Source organism: Miscanthus floridulus, chromosome 8 (assembly GCF_019320115.1).
Source record: "Miscanthus floridulus cultivar M001 chromosome 8, ASM1932011v1, whole genome shotgun sequence".
NCBI classification, from domain to species: domain Eukaryota; kingdom Viridiplantae; phylum Streptophyta; class Magnoliopsida; order Poales; family Poaceae; genus Miscanthus; species Miscanthus floridulus.
The window spans coordinates 230,516,282-230,535,765 of record NC_089587.1 but is presented as its reverse complement, the minus strand read 5'-3'; positions in this window follow the sequence as shown (position 1 = coordinate 230,535,765).

The following is a 19,484-nucleotide window of genomic DNA, read 5'->3' as shown; positions in this document are numbered from 1 at the left end:
GAAGAGAACGTTTCGGCGATACCCGACGGGTACATCCCCGTTGCCATCCTTATATACAATCACAAGTATTTGATGTTTGACTGAAAACGAGAAATACGTTCTTCTTTAACAAACATCGCCCAGCTACTATATTGTTTTTTTCTTAGTTTGGAAACAAGGGGTTCCCCCGAAGGCGCTCACTCTACACAAACATCATTTGGAGGGCATGGATGTGGTGCTCCAGCAATTATGTCTCCCGCAAGTACCATACGTCGCCACAAGCCCAGTAGGCAATTTTGCTTGTTTGCCCGTGATTGTCATAACGGCTCCGTTCGGCTTGCTGAATCTTGGCTGAAACTGGCTGAAAAACATTGTTCTTGATGAATTGTTGTGAGAGAAAAATATTGTTCTAGCTGAAAAAACAAGCCGAATATGAGGTAAGCCGAATGGAGCCAACGAGTCCCACACTACCTCTGCACCTGCTCCCATGAGATGCTCAGATCCGAGCAGCCGATGCTCTTCCTTGCCATGAGCCCATGATCCCCCAAATAACTGGAACGAGATTGTCTGAAGTTGGTCTCCACGACTGCTCCCGACGGTCACTCCATCGCAACCGTCCACTGCCATCCAACGGAGCAGCTGAGCCCAAGCACTCAGCCTCGTTCGCACGTTGGGGTGGCCCAATAACACGGCCTGTTAAGCCTAAAAAGCAGCCCACAGCCCCTACCAAGAGCTGCCTATGGATAGGAAAATCGCCGCCGCCATTTTCTGCTCGAGCGCCACGCCGTCGCCATCCCATCATGAAGAGCCGCGCCATCGCCATCCCCTCTCCTAGAGCCACGCCGTCGCCAACCCATCTCCCAGAGCCGAGCCATCGCCATCCCCTTGCCTAGAGCTGCGCCGTCGCCATCCCTTCACTGCGGGCTGCATCGTCGCCATTCCCAGGCCGAGCGTCTCCCCGTCGCCGTCCCTTGCCGAGCGCCGTCGTCGTCCTAGACGCTGCTGGCCTGCAGCGTTTCCACCTCGTCCAGGAGCTATCTAGGAGCACGGCTGCTATCTAGGAGCTCGACTAGCTGCAGCACGACTACTGTCTAGGAGCTCTCTCAATCTCTAATGCTCTAAGTACAGTCTACAGAGAATGCCTGTAAAGTGTAATTTGTGCAAGAGCTTGCAAACTGTGTAAATTGTGGTTGTATCCAAAGCATCAAAATCATGCAAATTTTATAGATTGCCATTTAATTGTAAATTGTCCTGGAATTGAATAAAAAGTATTTCTGAGTGTTGCAAATTCAGAGATGCATAAAATGTTCTGTTGTTCTCTGGCATCTAGTAGGTGTATATGACCTTGTTGCTGGTCATATGAACTTTACAATTCCCTCTACTTTATACTTCAACCACAGATGCAAAAGCTACTCTAAAACAATCTATGTTTCAGAAAGCAAAAGGTATTCATCCTACTGCAAATACCCATACTACTAGAATTCAGCAATGACATCATTTGTGATTGCCCCCTACAAAATAAGAGGTTTAGACATGTATGTTTCAGACATGTATGGTTCAGACATCTGTGATTGAAGAAACAATCTATTACTTTGAATATTACCGTAAATAGTTGAGAGAAGGTATTGATGGTCATGCATGGTTCAGACATTCCTTCCTTAGGCAAAGAAGTACTAGGAGAAATATTTTGAACCATTACGCCATCATCGACTATTGTTCTGCTGTTCTCTGGCATTTTTTAGTTTCTTGTTCCTTCAAATAAAAAAACCAAACATGTTTCAATTGAACACAACTGAAGATAATCAATTATATTTTGTGTTATTACATATCTTTGAATCTTTTCCCTTTTTATTGCCTCCCTTCTTTGCTACCTTGCGCTTCTTGTCAAGCCAATTTCTTTGGTGCTTCGAGGTTTTTGTTTCTACCTCTTTTTTCTTTAGGCTTGCTGTACTCACCAAATCAATGGGGGAGCAATATTTGTGGGAACAATGACTGGATCCACGGCACTAGAAAAACCATTGATTTCTTCTTCGACTTGCTTGCTAAGCATGTCAAGTGTGTTGTTCACTAATAAGGTGCATTTTGGATGACTGGCAGCTCAATGAGCCAAATTGAGAAATTTAGGAGTCATATTTTTATAGCGAAGCATATCATCTAATTTTGGATTCTCTATCATGTTTCAGTCTTGGTTGGCTTGTACTGTCCCACTGCGTGCTTCCCGTGTCCATCTCTTCAATATATATTGGGCTGGTAGTGACTTGATATTCATCAAATCAAGGACTTTTAGAGCATGGCCACACAATATTTCGATTCTATTGAACTGTCCACAGCTGCATGTACTTGTTTGGTCTGAAGGATCACCAGTAACTTTGTACTCATTCTTAAGGGTAAAATTTTCATCAAGACTCCAAATTGCTACAAGATATTCATTTTTGCCTTCTAATGTTGTGGTGTATGCTGCCATGGACCTCTCATATTTAGATTGAAAAGCTTCAAAAATAGTTGGTGTGTATAGCATGCTAGCTTGGATTAACATAGGTGTCATCATTTTGAGCCTAGGTATTTTTTTTCTTGATTCAAATTCAGCATTCAATTTATTATTTCTTTTATATTCCACGACCCTTTCAAAATGCTTAAGAAATCGAATGATATCAAAATCAGATTTGAAATGTCGCTTCAAGTCACTGTTCAGACTCACTCAATTGTGTATTTCTCATCCCTAATGTGAACACACCCTTCATATAACATTCAGCCCATTTTTCTCTCACCTTGTATATACTATCCAACCAAGTTTGTTTGCTGACCTTTGTTCTCATGTTGTTCAATGCTTGTTCAAATGTTTCTTCATCTTCGTACTCATACATACATGCACTAAAATATGAGAGAATCTTTGGTTCTTTGTTGCTGCCTTTGACTTCTTGTTTTGGAGAAGTAGCTGATTCTTTATCATCATGTTCAGCTAGATGTTTAACAGCATTTTGCATAATGCGAAAAGTGCACAGACCATGCCAAGACTCCAAAAAGACCGCCTTAACTGCTTTTTCCATTGCAGCATCTTGATCAGTATAGATTGTTTTAGGTTCTTTGCCATTATGCACTTTTAGGAAAGTCTCAAATAGCCACTTAAAGGACTCAAATGTCTCATAATACATGAGAACAACACCAAAAACCATAGTTTTCCTAAAATGATTGAACCCAACAAATACACCAAAAGGCCTACTCTCCTTGTTTGTTCCAAAAGTAGTATCAAAACTAACAACATGACCAAAATATGCATAGTCAGTGAGCATTTTAGCATCTGCCCAGAAAATATTTGCTATTTGTTCTTCCCGGTCCATTTGCAAAGCATATTGGAATGACGGGTTCTCAGCAATTTTTTCCTAAAAATACATAAGCATGCTTCCTGCTTGATCATATGCCATCTCTTGTTGGCGCTTGCCCCTTAAATAGTTCTTGTGGTCTATAAGAGCATAACTGAGATTAAGTGAGACACCAACTTGGATGGAAGCCAACTCATGTGCAGCTTTGGGCCCAATTCCTGCATCATCAGCCGTCTCAATTTCAAAACCTTGTAACTCTGAAATTTTCCTTTGAGACACCATCAAATGTGAGGTTTGCGGCAATTGAAGGGTGTGATTATGTTTCAAAATCAGATCAGTTACTCTATAATTTCCCTTCTCCTGGTCTAGTATGAGACCTGTTGGTGTTTCGAGTTACCACTGACGAGTAAATTTGTATTATTGCGCGTCTGGCTCAGATGGTGTGCTTAGAGGAAACGAGGTTTATACTGGTTCAGGTAGAAAGTCCCTACATCTAGTTCGTTGCTGCTGCTCGTGTTACTAGAAACCAAAAGTTTGTAGTAGGGGTTACAAACGGGTGAGAGATGGAAAGGATCCCAAGTCTCTGGTGAAAGGAGTGAGTCGTTGCTCAGCTATGCATTTGTGTCATGCTCTTGTGCGGATCTGTATTGGATCTTGATGGGTTGATCAGTTCGGGATCCCCTTCATAGGGCATCCTACTTTCCCTTTTATAGGCCAAGAGAAAGCGTGAGTTATGGTGGAGGAAAAGGAGAAGAACGAGAGAGAGGAAGGCCTCTAGGATCATCGGGTCCTTCTTCTCCTTCATGCTGGTCCCGCTGACCCAGTAGATGTCAACAGGGATGGCTCCACATCGCGGTCCTATCCATCACTGGCATCATACGCATGCGTCATCCACCGGTCATGGCGCTCCACTCTATTCTAGCGGACATCGTGGTGAACTAAGGTGTCTGTCAGTGTTCATATGAGGGTTAGGTAGAACAGCACCGGTATGCCCGACACTGTTCTTGATGTGAATCCTCAGGTATGGCCCATCGTGGTCGCGGGTTACATCGGGCCATGCTGGTCTCTTCCTTGGTGTCAGAGTTTTGACTTAGGCCCATGCACTTAGACCTAGAGTGGTTGGCAGTGGTTGGGTCCCCGTTGGGCGAGATAGAGCCCGTACCCAAGGGGTCTGGCTAGGCGGAGCTCATGGTCTTGGGGTCGAGCGAGGCGGAGCACAAACCCAAGGGTCGGGTGAGGCGGAGATCGTGGCCTCAGGGTCAGGCGAGGTGGAGCCCACAGCCTCGGGGTCAGGTGAGATTGTAACACCCTAGTGTTATGGTTGTACTAAAACACTTGCATCACATGAGCATGAGCATCATCATCTCATTCATAAGCATCATATCATTATGAATATTATCATTTCATGTGTGTTTCTATTTGAACTGCTTGGTTTATGCTAGCATTTGTGTGTGCTCATGTGTGGTATATGCAAATGTGTGCCAAATGTCCTCTTAAACAACTTAGCTACACTTAGAATGTCTTTAGCAACAATGTTCATGTTGACCATCTTACCTAATTACACTTCTAAGTAATAGTTTGACTTGTGTTGACCCTAGAGCTCTTATCTTTGACTGTTTAAAAAGTACAACTTAGAGTGTTTGCATGTCTGAGCAACCTAAAGCAAAGTTGTAGCAAATTTTATATGGAACAAACTTTGTTTAGAGGTCAAGTCATGAAAATGTGTGGAACAGTCTCAAACATGGCCCACAAGTCAGAATTGGGGCTGATTCTACACTTAGAAATTTTCTAAGTCTAAGCGCTGATTTCCAGTTTTGCAGGCTCGACTTTGGCTTGATTTTACTCTCTATCCATTGTGAATTAGACTTTGATCTCTAAAGGAGTTTTGTAGCTGGTACATAGTACTTCAACTTTCGTTTAGGAGGTTTGCGCTAATTACCAAAGGATTCGGAGATCCATCGACTCCAAATCGCGCTGTCAGGCGTTGAGGTTCGACTGAATCGGAGCTACAGGGTTTTGGGTTCAGGCCGTCGTGGCCGACCACCGTCTGGCCGCGCGCGCCAAGTGGAGGCCGTACACCGGTGCTGCCCTAGCTCATCAGGCCGTTGCTGCCACGAAGACGCCACGCGCCCCTCAGCTCGCCTATTTGCTTCGCCATGCGTGTCTGGCCTCGTCAGTTCACGCCGAACCGAGCCGCAGCCGCTCGCCATTGCCGGCCGAGCCTCCGCCGTTACCTCGCTCTCGTGCCACTGCAAAAACGCTATCGCCAGCTAGCTCCAAGCTCCGCCGCGACCTCCTCTTGCTCGTTGTCGCCTCCACGCAGCCAGTCAACCTCTGGTGAGGCCACTTTCGGCATTCCCGCGCCGTCGCAACCTCGTCGGAGGTGAGCCCGCCGTGGCCAACCACCACCGGAGCTCCCTCCTTCCTTCATCTCCCATCCCTCGTGTCTTTGCGAACTTCTGATGCTCATGCCTAGCTTAGGATAGTCCGCCATGGCCGAGGTTGGCCGGCGTACCTTGCGCAGCGCCGCCGCAAGCACCATTGCCGATGGCAACCTCCTCCTCTGTAGCTAGGGAGCCCGTTTTCTACTCCCATCGGCGCGGGGCAGTGTGCTGAGCATGTTGGTGCCACCCCCTTCGCCGGAATCCTCGCCGTCGTTGAGCGGTGGCCGGTCAACGACCTCCCTTGTTTTGGCTGTGACTGGCTGGTGGGTCCATTGACCCCGCGGGACCCGCCTGTCAATGGCTTATACAGTTTTAGATTTGAGTTTAAATGCAGATTTTTATGCTATTTTGTGATTTTTGTATCTCCTCAGTGGTAGATCCAAATGGAGTGAGGTAAATTTTGGTAGAGTCACAATGAAGTGTAGTATTTAAGAAAAATAGGACATGAGCACATGTTGTATAAATTTTGGATGAATTAAATAGGAACTTAAAATGTGTTTTTAAATACATGCAAACTTGTTTAAATTATATCTAGAGTTCCTTTGCTCCAAAAATTATGAAATTTTGTGGGTGAGCTATTCTTGATGAGTAGAATCTCTGGTAAAAATTTTAGAGTCATTTCATGTATGGTTTTTGAGTTATAGATTTTCCTTTTATCATTGGGCAATTCTTGTGTGAATTTTAGTAATTTATTTATGAATCTAATCACTATGAAATTTATTGGAGAATGTCCTAGTACCTTAAGTATGCTAGGAAAAATATGAAATCTGTTGCTTGACACTTTTCACTAAGGTTTCCTATTTATGCCATTTTAAGCCTTTATGCCTTGTCATTTTTGTGTAGGATGAGATACTTGTTCAATTGATGTGAAATTTATGTAGTAGCCTATTGGAGTCATGTATATGCTACTGTAATTTTTGTGGAATTTTATGTACACTTTGGATATGTGTTTATTATTTAACCTAAGTATCTAAATAAATTATTAAAGGCAGGAGAATAATTTATTTAGGAATGGACACTATGTTTTCTGGTGTTCTTTCAACCTGTATGATGAGTTAGTAAAGTTGGTCTTGTCCACTGGTATGTTTACAACGTAAGTTAATAATTATTTCTTACGTTGTGTCTTTCTGGCTAATTCTGGGAACTTTAGAAAGTTCCCCATGATAAATTGGTTTGCTGGGAAAATGGTTAATAACAAGGTTGTAGACAATTTTATAAGCTTTCCAGAAAGTCTTAAATCATGGTATTTGGATCTGTAGAACTCCAGTTATGGATCAAACTTATAGCTGCTGTTTACAGCCTGAAAACTATTGAGTGCAGTAACTGACTGGTTTGCTTTATATGAGTTGATGTGATGATTTAGATGCTAGGCTAATTTAAGATAAATTGTTAGTTGCAGGTGCTAGACCTCTTACCGAAGATGAACAACTTTATCTTAGGTTATTAGAACTTGGTGAGTGTGCCATTCTTGTTTTCCAAAAGAGATATGCACCTACTCGGTAAAAATCAATGTTAATCTTGCATCATTATGTCTTTCATGCGTCCATTCATACATGGCTATACATTTCATCATCATCTTCCATCTCTTGTGCATGCACGATTCTTACTATGCATATACATGCAATAGGTGTTCCGGAGGGAGTTACGCTTCTGGAATTTGAGCCAGTACTTCCGGAGGAGCAGCAGCAAGCTCAGGAGCAGGAGGTGCAGGCCCCCGAAGAAGGAGTCAACGAAGAAGTTCTTGAGTGCCCCGATCACCAACCTTCATCTTTTCTGAAAGGCAAGCCCCGGAGCATTCTAAGACTCCTATGTTTTCAAAATGGTTACTTTGAGTATCTTTATTTATTGATGCATTAAGTGATAGGAATTGGATGCGAACACTTATTGCATATATACCTATTCCTTGGCCAGTATACGTACCCTGAATCCTATTTAGGTCCAGGAGCGAATCAAAGCTTAGCCATGCTTAGACTGGTAAAAGTCGGGTGATTTCCTATCACCTGCATATTAGAAAAATGTCTGATCACGGTTGGCTATAATCGCTATCGTGGAGAATAACCATGTGTTAATAATGAATTGTGACCGGGCGGGAGGTCGATAGGGAAGCAACAAGGCAAGGAGGTCTTGGTTGTGGATCTATCCCCGTCTGTGTCGATTAAGGACCGATTCGCTGTACGTCCTCATGTCATGTTGAACGCATGCCTATCACTTAGTTGGCCAGATAACTCATTCCGACCGCGAAGCCGAGTAGCTCAACTCAGGCCGGAAGACCGAGAAGTGAAAGTGCGCACCCTGGCGGTAGTAAGGATGTGTGGGGAGCTATTGGCGTAAGTCCGAGGTGAGATTGACCACCTGGCAGAGTGGACTCCCTGAGGGTGCGGCGCTGCTCGGAGCCACGATTTCTGAGATGTACCAAAGGTGACCTAAGGCTGCCTTCGCGAGGTATGCTTGGGTTTGTGTTAGGAATACCCCTCCAGCTGGATAGGAATCGATTCGAATCGCCGTCTCTCCCGGATAGTGAGAACTTGACTGAGCAGCGGCAACGTAGATGCACTTAATTGAACTTGATGGTTAAATCAATGATGATGATGATACAACATTATACCAGATATGGTTACTAATGTTTGGAGTTAATCAATTGCTTGCTCTAGTATAGGTGCTAATCTAGTTGATAGGTTAATAGTGTTAAATTGCTGCTTACTCATAAATCAAATTATGTTCTCGTATCACTAAAGCTTTTATGCCAAATGGTTGTCAAGCTAGATCCACCGATAAAGCCTTGCATAATCCTTGGTGTCATTTATTTCTGGGTTACGACGGGTAAGTCTAGCTGAGTACCTTCTCGTACTCAGGGTTTATTCCCCCTTGTTGCAGATGACGTGCTCTATAACGGCTTCTGTAAGTATTGTCTCCACCCTGCGGGGGATGAAGACTAGATCATGGGCATGATCATCTTTGTTATCTTATCTTACTGCTTTTGCTGGAAATGACTATGGTACTGGCTTGTATTTGAACTACGTGTGTGTGATGGTGTTAAACTACTTTGCTTCCGCTATTTGTGAACTCGTTTTGTAATAACTATGTGTACTCTGATGTATGTGGTACTTATGAACTACTTGTGAAATGGATGTAACATATGGCTTGTTATGTTGAATTACCGTGATCTTGGTTGTATACAAGTTGGTTTGAAATCCTTCGTGGTTTCAGTTGACTACCGGGTTTATATGGGTTCAAGTATGACGGTTTGATCACTCCGGTGATTGCTTTTGTACTTGTGCTCTTATAAATTGGTCGGTTCTGTTACAGCTGGCATCAGAGCTAGATTCAACATTAAACATGTCATATGTGTATTTAAAACAAAAGCTTTGTTTGTAAAAATCAGTTTTGACAACTTATAGCTACATATATAGGTGTTCAAATCTAAAATTTTATCTAGGTGTGCCAGTTGTCATATCCTCTATGCCCAAATAAGGACTTTCAGGTGGCTTATTTAAGTAATGACTTTTGGGGGGGGGGGTAATTGTTTTCATTTTATTTCGTCGTCCATACGACGTGCTATGGTATGGATGCCATCCGCTTGGATGGTAATGTATGGATCAAGTGCCTCTACGCCTAGGTAAAGTGAGTTGTGAGAGCATGATCGTCCAACTGTCGGTCTAGGGGAGAGTTAGTTTTGGTTACCAGAATGTTTACATGTTGCACACATGTACATATGAAGGTACTTAATTGGGTGTATCAATCGGGTAGCTTTGGATACCGAAGTATATATATCCGGGGATGTATATATGGAGAGTATCTTAGTTTACTGCTTTCATTGCATACTTATTTCTTTTGTTGGGATGGGCTGCAATGAAATTTTCTGCAGGTACACTAACAACGCAACGCGTAGCTCGACTAGATACGTATATGAGAGAACGTATGTATGCCACCGTCTATGTCGCTAGAATGTTAAATTTTCTTAAGATTCGTGAGGACGTACGGAACGTGCATGCATCATGTTTACTCATGCCATTACATTTTTGCATCACTCCCTCCCTTATCTAATTATTCCGTTATAGTTTCTCATCCTGTAAGGTAATCCTCTCACACCCAAGTTGCCATGCTACTACTGATGGCCGCACTAGCACTACCGCCCTGGAGCAGTCTCGTTATACTTAGATGAAATTTCTGAAACTCGAAGTTGATCAAAAATTTGGCATATGAGCGGATGCATCGCGTGAATGTGCGGAGTAAAGTTATGGCGATGTTATGGGGATGAATTATTGTGCCTCTGTTTATTGTATGAAATTAATCTCTCCAATAAGTTCAGTTTGGCATAATTCTACAATTCGTCTGCAATGTATCTGACATCGTCCATCATTACTCACAAATGCGCTTCTGTAGATGTCGCGCAATCTGCGTTCAGGCCATGGTGGGGGTAGTGGCGATGATGATCTTCCACCGCCACCTTCGCCCACACCGTCTGATCTGTTGGCCATGCTCGTGGAAGGTCAGCGTGCGTTGGGTGATGCTATGCGTACCATGGCCCAGCATCAAGCCCAAGGCCGTAATCAACGATAGGGACCAGAGCCCAACCAGTTTAGTGATTTCAAGGAATTCCAAGATACCAAGCCACCCGTCTTCAAGGAAGCTGAAGAGCCGCTCCAAGCAGAAGAGTGGCTAAACACGCTTGAGCACAACTTCCGTTTGCTCAGGGTGACAGAGTAGATGAAGGCGGAGTATGCTTCGCATCAGCTACAAGGACCAGCAGGTATATGGTGGCGACATTATCGGTCCACCCTACCAGAAAATGCCCAGATTACTTGGAATCGATTCCAGGAGGCTTTCAAGAGTCATTATATTCCTCCCGGGTTGATGGCCATCAAGCACAATGAGTTTATGAAGTTGGTGCAGGGCACCAAGACACTCACTGAATATCTTCATGCCTTCAACCATCTGGCAAGGTATGCTCCAGAATTCGTTGATTCAGAAGCAAAGAAAATCGCCAGCTTTAAGAGAGGGCTTAGTCCTAAACTGATGAAGTCCATGGGGAACAACAAAAGTATCACTTTCAATGAGTTCGTAAGTGATGCTCTTACTCAAGAGAATAACGATAATGTCTATGCTGCTTCCAAAAGTCGCAAGAGGGTCTTTGAGGCAGGTGTCTCTCAGGCTAGAGCTCTAGTAGCGAAGACTCAGTTTCGCCCACCAACTACAGCCGTTCGGTACCGGCCGCCACAAAAGAAGAATCAGGCAAAGACTGGGTTCAAGAAGGCATTCACTGTACCTCTTCCAAAGGGTACCACAGGACCTGGAAATTCTTTTGTTCTGCCAGCTAATAGGCCCTGCTGGAATTGTGGTAGGACAGGTCATTGGTCCAAGAATTGTCCGTATCCTCAGAAGAACAATCAGAAGCAAGGGAATTCTGGTGCTCGTCAAGGACATGTTAACTACACCAACGTGACCGAGATACCCTCAGGAGAGGTGGTCACCGCGGGTAAGTTTCTTGTGAATCACCATCCGGCAGTTGTACTATTTGATTCTGGTGCTTCGCATTCATTTATGAGTCCAGCTTTTGCATCAAAATACAATCAGAAGGTAATTACAGTATCCACGGGTAGTTATTGCATTAGTGCAGCTGGAAGTAATATTTCGACCAATCAAATAGTGCTGGGGGTAAGGATTGAAATAGAGGGACGAGTGTTTATGGCCAATGTGGTAGTCCTACCGGGATTAGGGATAGATGTAATCTTGGGAATGAAGTGGATGAGCGGTCATGGAGTGCTCATTGATACTTCCACTAGGGTCGTTATGTTGAGGGATCCTATCAGCAATGAAGCCTTCCTTGTGCCACTTCCTAGAGAGCTAGAACTCCACAACACTGCTAACGCTATCCAGACCCCGAGAATTGAGGACGTCCCAGTAGTGTGTGAATTTCCAGATGTTTTTCCTGCTGATCTACCTGGTTTACCGCCGGATCGAGATATTGAATTCAAGATCGAGTTAGTGCCGGGCACTGCACCTATTTCTAGAAGGCCTTATAGGATGCCGCCCAATGAGTTAGTAGAGCTTAAAGTACAGTTACAAGATCTGTTAGAGAAAGGTCTTATCCGACCTAGTGCTTCTCCCTGGAGTTGTCCTGCTATATTTGTGAAGAAGGACAAGTCATTGCGCATGTGTGTGGATTATCGTCCACTCAATGCGGTGACAATCAAGAACAAGTACCCATTGCCCCGCATTGATATTTTGTTTGATCAGTTGTCTAAGGCAAAGGTATTCTCTAAAATTGATTTGAGATCTGGTTATCATCAGAGAAAGATTAGACCGGAGGATGTCCCTAAGACCGCTTTCTCCACCAGATACGGGTTGTATGAGTATCTGGTTATGTCTTTCGGCCTGACCAATGCTCCTGCATACTTCGTATATCTGATGAATTCTGTGTTCATAGAAGAACTGGACAAATTTGTAGTTGTCTTCATTGATGACATCTTAATCTTTTCTGTAAATGCTGAAGAACATGCCGAGCATCTGAGAGTTGTTTTATCTAGGCTACGAGAGCATAAGCTTTATGCCAAGTTCAGTAAATGTGAGTTTTGGCTTAAGAAAGTACCTTTCTTAGGTCATGTGTTGTCCGATGAAGGGATTTTGGTTGATCCGTCTAAGGTGCAAGAAGTCATGAATTGGAAAGCACCAACTTCAGTACATGAGATCAGAAGTTTCCTTGGTTTGGCTGGGTATTATCGTCGATTCATCCCAGATTTCTCTAAGGTAGCCAAGCCCATGACCAGGTTGCTTCAAAAAGACGTAAAGTTTGTTTGGACTCCAGAGTGTGAGACTGCTTTTTGCACTTTGAGGACCTTGTTGACATCAGCTCCTGTGTTGGCACAACCTGACATCGAGAAACCTTTTGATGTGTTTTGTGATGCATCAGGTACCGGTTTAGGATGTGTCCTTATGCAGGAAGGTCGAGTTATCGCCTATGCCTCACGTCAGCTAAGGAAGCATGAAGCTAATTATCCAACTCATGATCTTGAGTTAGCTGCGGTTGTGCATGCTTTGAAGATTTGGAGGCATTACTTGCTCGGTAACGTGTGCCATATTTATACCGATCATAAAAGTCTCAAGTATATATTCACTCAACCAGAATTGAACATGAGACAAAGAAGATGGCTAGAGTTGATTAAAGATTATAACTTAGAAGTTCATTATCATCCGGGTAAAGCAAATGTTGTTGCCGATGCTTTGAGTAGGAAATCTCACTGTAATTCTCTCTTGGAGGTAGATTATCATTTGGCGCATCTGTTACATCCTGCTGTGTTGCACAGTATTACCCTTAGTTGCTCTCTAGAAAGTAAGATCATCGAGCTTCAGAAAACCGATGTGGGTGTGTTCCACATCAAAAGAAAGATGAAGGAACAAGAGACAAAACACTTTCGCATTGACGAGAAGGGTGTTCTATGGTTTAAGGACAGACTGGTAGTACCGAAGGACAAAGAGCTTAGAAACCAAATCTTAGAAGAAGCTCACTCATCCAAGTTATCTATCCACCCAGGAAGTAGTAAAATGTATCAAGATTTGAAATCTCGCTTTTGGTGGACAAAGATGAAGAAAGAAATCGCAGCTTATGTTGCAAGGTGCGACAATTGTTGTAGAGTCAAGGCAATTCACATGAAGCCTGCTGGACTTCTCCATCCATTGTCTATACCAGGATGGAAGTGGGAAGAGATTAGTATGGATTTTATTGTTGGACTTCCCCCTACCCAAAAGAATTTTAATTCCATATGGGTGATTGTGGATCGTTTAACAAAGTCTGCTCATTTCATACCAGTTAGGGTTGACTATCGGCCAAGTAACTATGCTGAGCTATATTTTAACCAGATAGTACGTCTCCATGGTGTTCCTAGAACCATTGTATCTGACAGAGGACCTCAGTTCACCGCTCGTTTTTGGGAACAACTGCATAAGATGATAGGGACCAACTTAGTTAGAAGTTCTGCTTATCATCCCCAAACCTCCGGACAGATGGAGCGGGTAAATCAAATATTGGAAGACATGTTAAGAGCTTGTGTCATATCATCCAAAGGTTCATGGGATAAGTGGTTACCCTTGGCTGAATTTTCCTATAATAATAGTTATCAAGAAAGCATCAAGATGGCCCCGTTCGAGGCGTTGTATGGTCGCAAGTGTAGAACTCCTTTGAACTGGGTTGAATCTGGAGAAAGAAGATACTACGGTATTGATTTTGTCGAAGAGGCTGAACAACAAGTCCATACTATCCAAAAGCATATGAAAGCAGCTCAAGCTAGGCAGAAAAGCTATGCAGATAAAAGAAGGAAGCCCATTGAGTTTGAAGTGGGTGATCACGTTTATCTGAAGGTATCACCGATGAAAGGTGTGCAGCGATTCGGAGTAAAGAGAAAGCTTGCACCTAGGTATGTAGGTCCATATCCGATCATAGAGAAGAGTGGGAATGTAGCTTACAAGATAGAGTTACCTTACGAGATGAGAGCTATCTTCAATGTTTTTCATGTATCTCAATTGAAGAAATGTCTCCGTGTTCCCGAGGAAAGAGTTTCACTTCAAGATGTCAAGTTGAGATCAGATTTATCCTATGAAGAAAGACCAGTGCGGGTTATCGACACGAGAGAAAGAGTAACCCGGAATCGTGTGGTTAAGTTCTACAAGGTTATGTGGAGTAACTAGGGTAGTGAGAGCGATGCAATGTGGGAGCGGGAAGATTATTTGAAGGATGTATACCCTACCTTTTATTCAAAATGGTACGCTTTTCAAATCTCGGGGCGAGATTTTTATAAGGGGGGAGGGCTGTAACACCCCAGTGTTATGGTTGTACTAAAACACTTGCATCACATGAGCATGAGCATCATCATCTCATTCATAAGCATCATATCATTATGAATATTATCATTTCATGTGTGTTTCTATTTGAACTGCTTGGTTTATGCTAGCATTTGTGTGTGCTCATGTGTGGTATATGCAAATGTGTGCCAAATGTCCTCTTAAACAACTTAGCTACACTTAGAATGTCTTTAGCAACAATGTTCATGTTGACCATCTTACCTAATTACACTTCTAAGTAATAGTTTGACTTGTGTTGACCCTAGAGCTCTTATCTTTGACTGTTTAAAAAGTACAATTTAGAGTGTTTGCATGTCTGAGCAACCTAAAGTAAAGTTGTAGCAAATTTTATATGGAACAAACTTTGTTTAGAGGTCAAGTCATGAAAATGTGTGGAACAGTCTCAAACATGGCTCACAAGTCAGAATTGGGGCTGATTCTACACTTAGAAATTTTCTAAGTCTAAGGGCTGATTTCCAGTTTTGCAGGCTCGACTTTGGCTTGATTTTACTCTCTATCCATTGTGAATTAGACTTTGATCTCTAAAGGAGTTTTGTAGCTGGTACATAGTACTTCAACTTTGGTTTAGGAGGTTTGCGCTAATTACCAAAGGATTCAGAGATCCATCGACTCCAAATCACGCTGTCAGGCGTTGAGGTTCAACTGAATCGGAGCTACAGGGTTTTGGGTTCAGGCCGTCGTGGCCGACCGCCGTCTGGCCGCGCACGCCAAGTGGAGGCCGTACACCGGCGCTGCCCTAGCTCGTCAGGCCGTTGCTGCCACGAAGACGCCACGCGCCCCTCAGCTCGCCTATTTGCTTCGCCATGCGTGTCTGGCCTCGTCAGTTTGCGCCGAACCGAGCCACAGCCGCTCGCCATTGCCGGCCGAGCCTCCGCCGTTACCTCGCTCTCGCGCCACTACAAAAACGCTGTCGCCTGCTAGCTCCAAGCTCCGCCGCGACCTCCTCTTGCTCGTCGTTGCCTCCACGCAGCCAGTCAACCTCTGGTGAGGCCGCTTTCGGCATTCCCGCGCCGTCGCAACCTCGTCGGAGGTGAGCCCGCCGTGGCCAACCACCACCGGAGCTCCCTCCTTCCTTTCTCTCCCATCCCTCGTGTCTTTGCGAACTTCTGATGCTCATGCCTGGCTTAGGACAGTCCGCCATGGCCGAGGTTGGCCGGCGTACCTTGCGCAGCGCCGCCGCAAGCACCATTGCCGACGGCGACCTCCTCCTCTGTAGCTAGGGAGCCCGTTTTCTACTCCCATCGGCGCGGGGCAGTGTGCTGAGCATGTTGGTGCCACCCCCTTCGCCGGAATCCTCGCCGTCGTTGAGCGGTGGCCGGTCAACGACCTCCCCTGTTTCGGCTGTGACTGGCTGGTGGGTCCATTGACCCCGCGGGACCCGCCTGTCAATGGCTTATACAGTTTTAGATTTGAGTTTAAATGCAGATTTTTATGCTATTTTGTGATTTTTGTATCTCCTCAGTGGTAGATCCAAATGGAGTGAGGTAAATTTTGGTAGAGTCACAATGAAGTGTAGTATTTAAGAAAAATAGGACATGAGCACATGTTGTATAAATTTTGGATGAATTAAATAGGAACTTAAAATGTGTTTTTAAATACATGCAAACTTGTTTAAATTATATCTAGAGTTCCTTTGCTCCAAAAATTATGAAATTTTGTGGGTCAGCTATTCTTGATGAGTAGAATCTCTGGTAAAAATTTTAGAGTCATTGCATGTATGGTTTTTGAGTTATAGATTTTCCTTTTATCATTGGGCAATTCTTGTGTGAATTTTAGTAATTTATTTATGAATCTAATCACTATGAAATTTATTGGAGAATGTCCTAGTACCTTAAGTATGCTAGGAAAAATATGAAATCTGTTGCTTGACACTTTTCACTAAGGTTTCCTATTTATGCCATTTTAAGCCTTTATGCCTTGTCATTTTTGTGTAGGATGAGATACTTGTTCAATTGATGTGAAATTTATGTAGTAGCCTATTGGAGTCATGTATATGCTACTGTAATTTTTGTGGAATTTTATGTACACTTTGGATATGTGTTTATTATTTAACCTAAGTATCTAAATAAATTATTAAAGGCAGGAGAATAATTTAGTTAGGAATGGACACTATGTTTTCTGGTGTTCTTTCAACCTGTATGATGAGTTAGTAAAGTTGGTTTTGTCCACTGGTATGTTTACAATGTAAGTTAATAATTATTTCTTACGTTGTGTCTTTCTGGCTAATTCTGGGAACTTTAGAAAGTTCCCCATGATAAATTAGTTTGCTGGGAAAATGGTTAATAACAAGGTTGTAGACAATTTTATAAGCTTTCCAAAAAGTCTTAAATCATGGTATTTGGATCTGTAGAACTCTAGTTATGGATCAAACTTATAGCTGCTGTTTACAGCCTGAAAACTATTGAGTGCAGTAACTGACTGGTTTGCTTTATATGAGTTGATGTGATGATTTAGATGCTAGGCTAATTTAAGATAAATTGTTAGTTGCAGGTGCTAGACCTCTTACCAAAGATGAACAACTTTATCTTAGGTTATTAGAACTTGGTGAGTGTGCCATTCTTGTTTTCCAAAAGAGATATGCACCTACTCGGTAAAAATCAATGTTAATCTTGCATCATTATGTCTTTCATGCGTCCATTCATACATGGCTATACATTTCATCATCATCTTCCATCTCTTGTGCATGCACGATTCTTACTATGCATATGCATGCAATAGGTGTTCCGGAGGGAGTTACACTTCTGGAATTTGAGCCAGTACTTCCGGAGGAGCAGCAGCAAGCTCAGGAGCAGGAGGTGCAGGCCCCCGAAGAAGGAGTCAACGAAGAAGTTCTTGAGTGCCCCGATCACCAACCTTCATCTTTTCTGAAAGGCAAGCCCCGGAGCATTCTAAGACTCCTATGTTTTCAAAATGGTTACTTTGAGTATCTTTATTTATTGATGCATTAAGTGATAGGAATTGGATGCGAACACTTGTTGCATATATACCTATTCCTTGGCCAGTATACGTACCCTGAATCCTATTTAGGTCCAGGAGCGAATCAAAGCTTAGCCATGCTTAGACTGGTAAAAGTCGGGTGATTTCCTGTCACCTGCATATTAGAAAAATGTCTGATCACGGTTGGCTATAATCGCTATCGTAGAGAATAACCATGTGTTAATAATGAATTGTGCCCGGGCGGGAGGTCGATAGGGAAGCAACAAGGCAAGGAGGTCTTGGTTGTGGATCTATCCCCATCTGTGTCGGTTAAGGACCGATTCGCTGTACGTCCTCATGTCATGTTGAACGCATGCCTATCACTTAGTTGGCCGGATAACTCGTTCCAACCGCGAAGCCGAGTAGCTCAACTCAGGCCGGAAGACCGAGAAGTGAAAGTGCGCACCCTGGCGGTAGTAAGGATGTGTGGGGAGCTATTGGCGTAAGTCCGAGGTGAGATTGACCACCTGGCAGAGTGGACTCCCTGAGGGTGCGGCGCTGCTCGGAGCCGCGATTTCTGAGATGTACCAAAGGTGACCTAAGGCTGCCTTCACGAGGTATGCCTGGGTTTGTGTTAGGAATACCCCTCCAGCTGGATAGGAATCGATTCGAATCACCGTCTCTCCCGGATAGTGAGAACTTGACTGAGCAGCGGCAACGTAGATGCACTTAATTGAACTTGATGGTTAAATCAATGATGATGATGATACAACAATATACCAGATATGGTTACTAATGTTTGGAGTTAATCAATTGCTTGCTCTAGTACAGGTGCTAATCTAGTTGATAGGTTAATAGTGTTAAATTGCTGCTTACTCATAAATCAAATTATGTTCTCGTATCACTAAAGCTTTTATGCCAAATGGTTGTCAAGCTAGATCCACCGATAAAGCCTTGCATAATCCTTGGTGTCATTTATTTCTGGGTTACGACGGGTAAGTCTAGCTGAGTACCTTCTCGTACTCAGGGTTTATTCCCCCTTGTTGCAGATGACGTGCTCTATAACGGCTTCTGTAAGTATTGTCTCCACCCTGCGGGGGATGAAGACTAGATCATGGGCATGATCATCTTTGTTATCTTATCTTACTGCTTTTGCTGGAAATGACTATGGTACTGGCTTGTATTTGAACTACGTGTGTGTGATGGTGTTAAACTACTTTGCTTCCGCTATTTGTGAACTCGTTTTATAATAACTATGTGTACTCTGATGTATGTGGTACTTATGAACTACTTGTGAAATGGATGTAACATATGGCTTGTTATGTTGAATTACCGTGATCTTGGTTGTATACAAGTTGGTTTGAAATCCTTCGTGGTTTCAGTTGACTACCGGGTTTATATGGGTTCAAGTATGACGGTTTGATCACTCCGGTGATTGCTTTTGTACTTGTGCTCTTATAAATTGGTCGGTTCTGTTACAGAGACGAAGCCCACCCCCAGAGATCGGGCGAGGCGAAGATCGTGGCCTCAGGGTTGGGCAAGGTGGAGCCCACCCCTAGATGTCGGGTGAGGTGGAGCCCGTGCACCTCGGGTTTGAGCGGAGCTATAGGCGCGCTCTTGACTGCTAGGTTGAATCAATGTTGATTACCATTAGCTCCTCCTCTTCGGGTACCCTAGTATTGGTCCCCGATAGTAGCCTCCCAGCATACGGAGGAGTAGAATACTCCTTCGGAGGCTTTTCCAAACGGGAGGACTCTGAGGGCCTTGGCCTTTTTTGTCGCCCACAGCGTGTCCTGGGGATGGTGATTCCCTTTTGTTGTGATCGGGCCTCTCGGGGGTATAGTCATGAGATTTAGTGGGTCAGAAAAGGTCTTTCCTGATTTCAACACCTATGGGAGGCTATCGTTCTATGACCATGCGTTTGATCTCCTTGCGAGTCCAACTTTCCTCGAGCCCCTACACGTAGCAG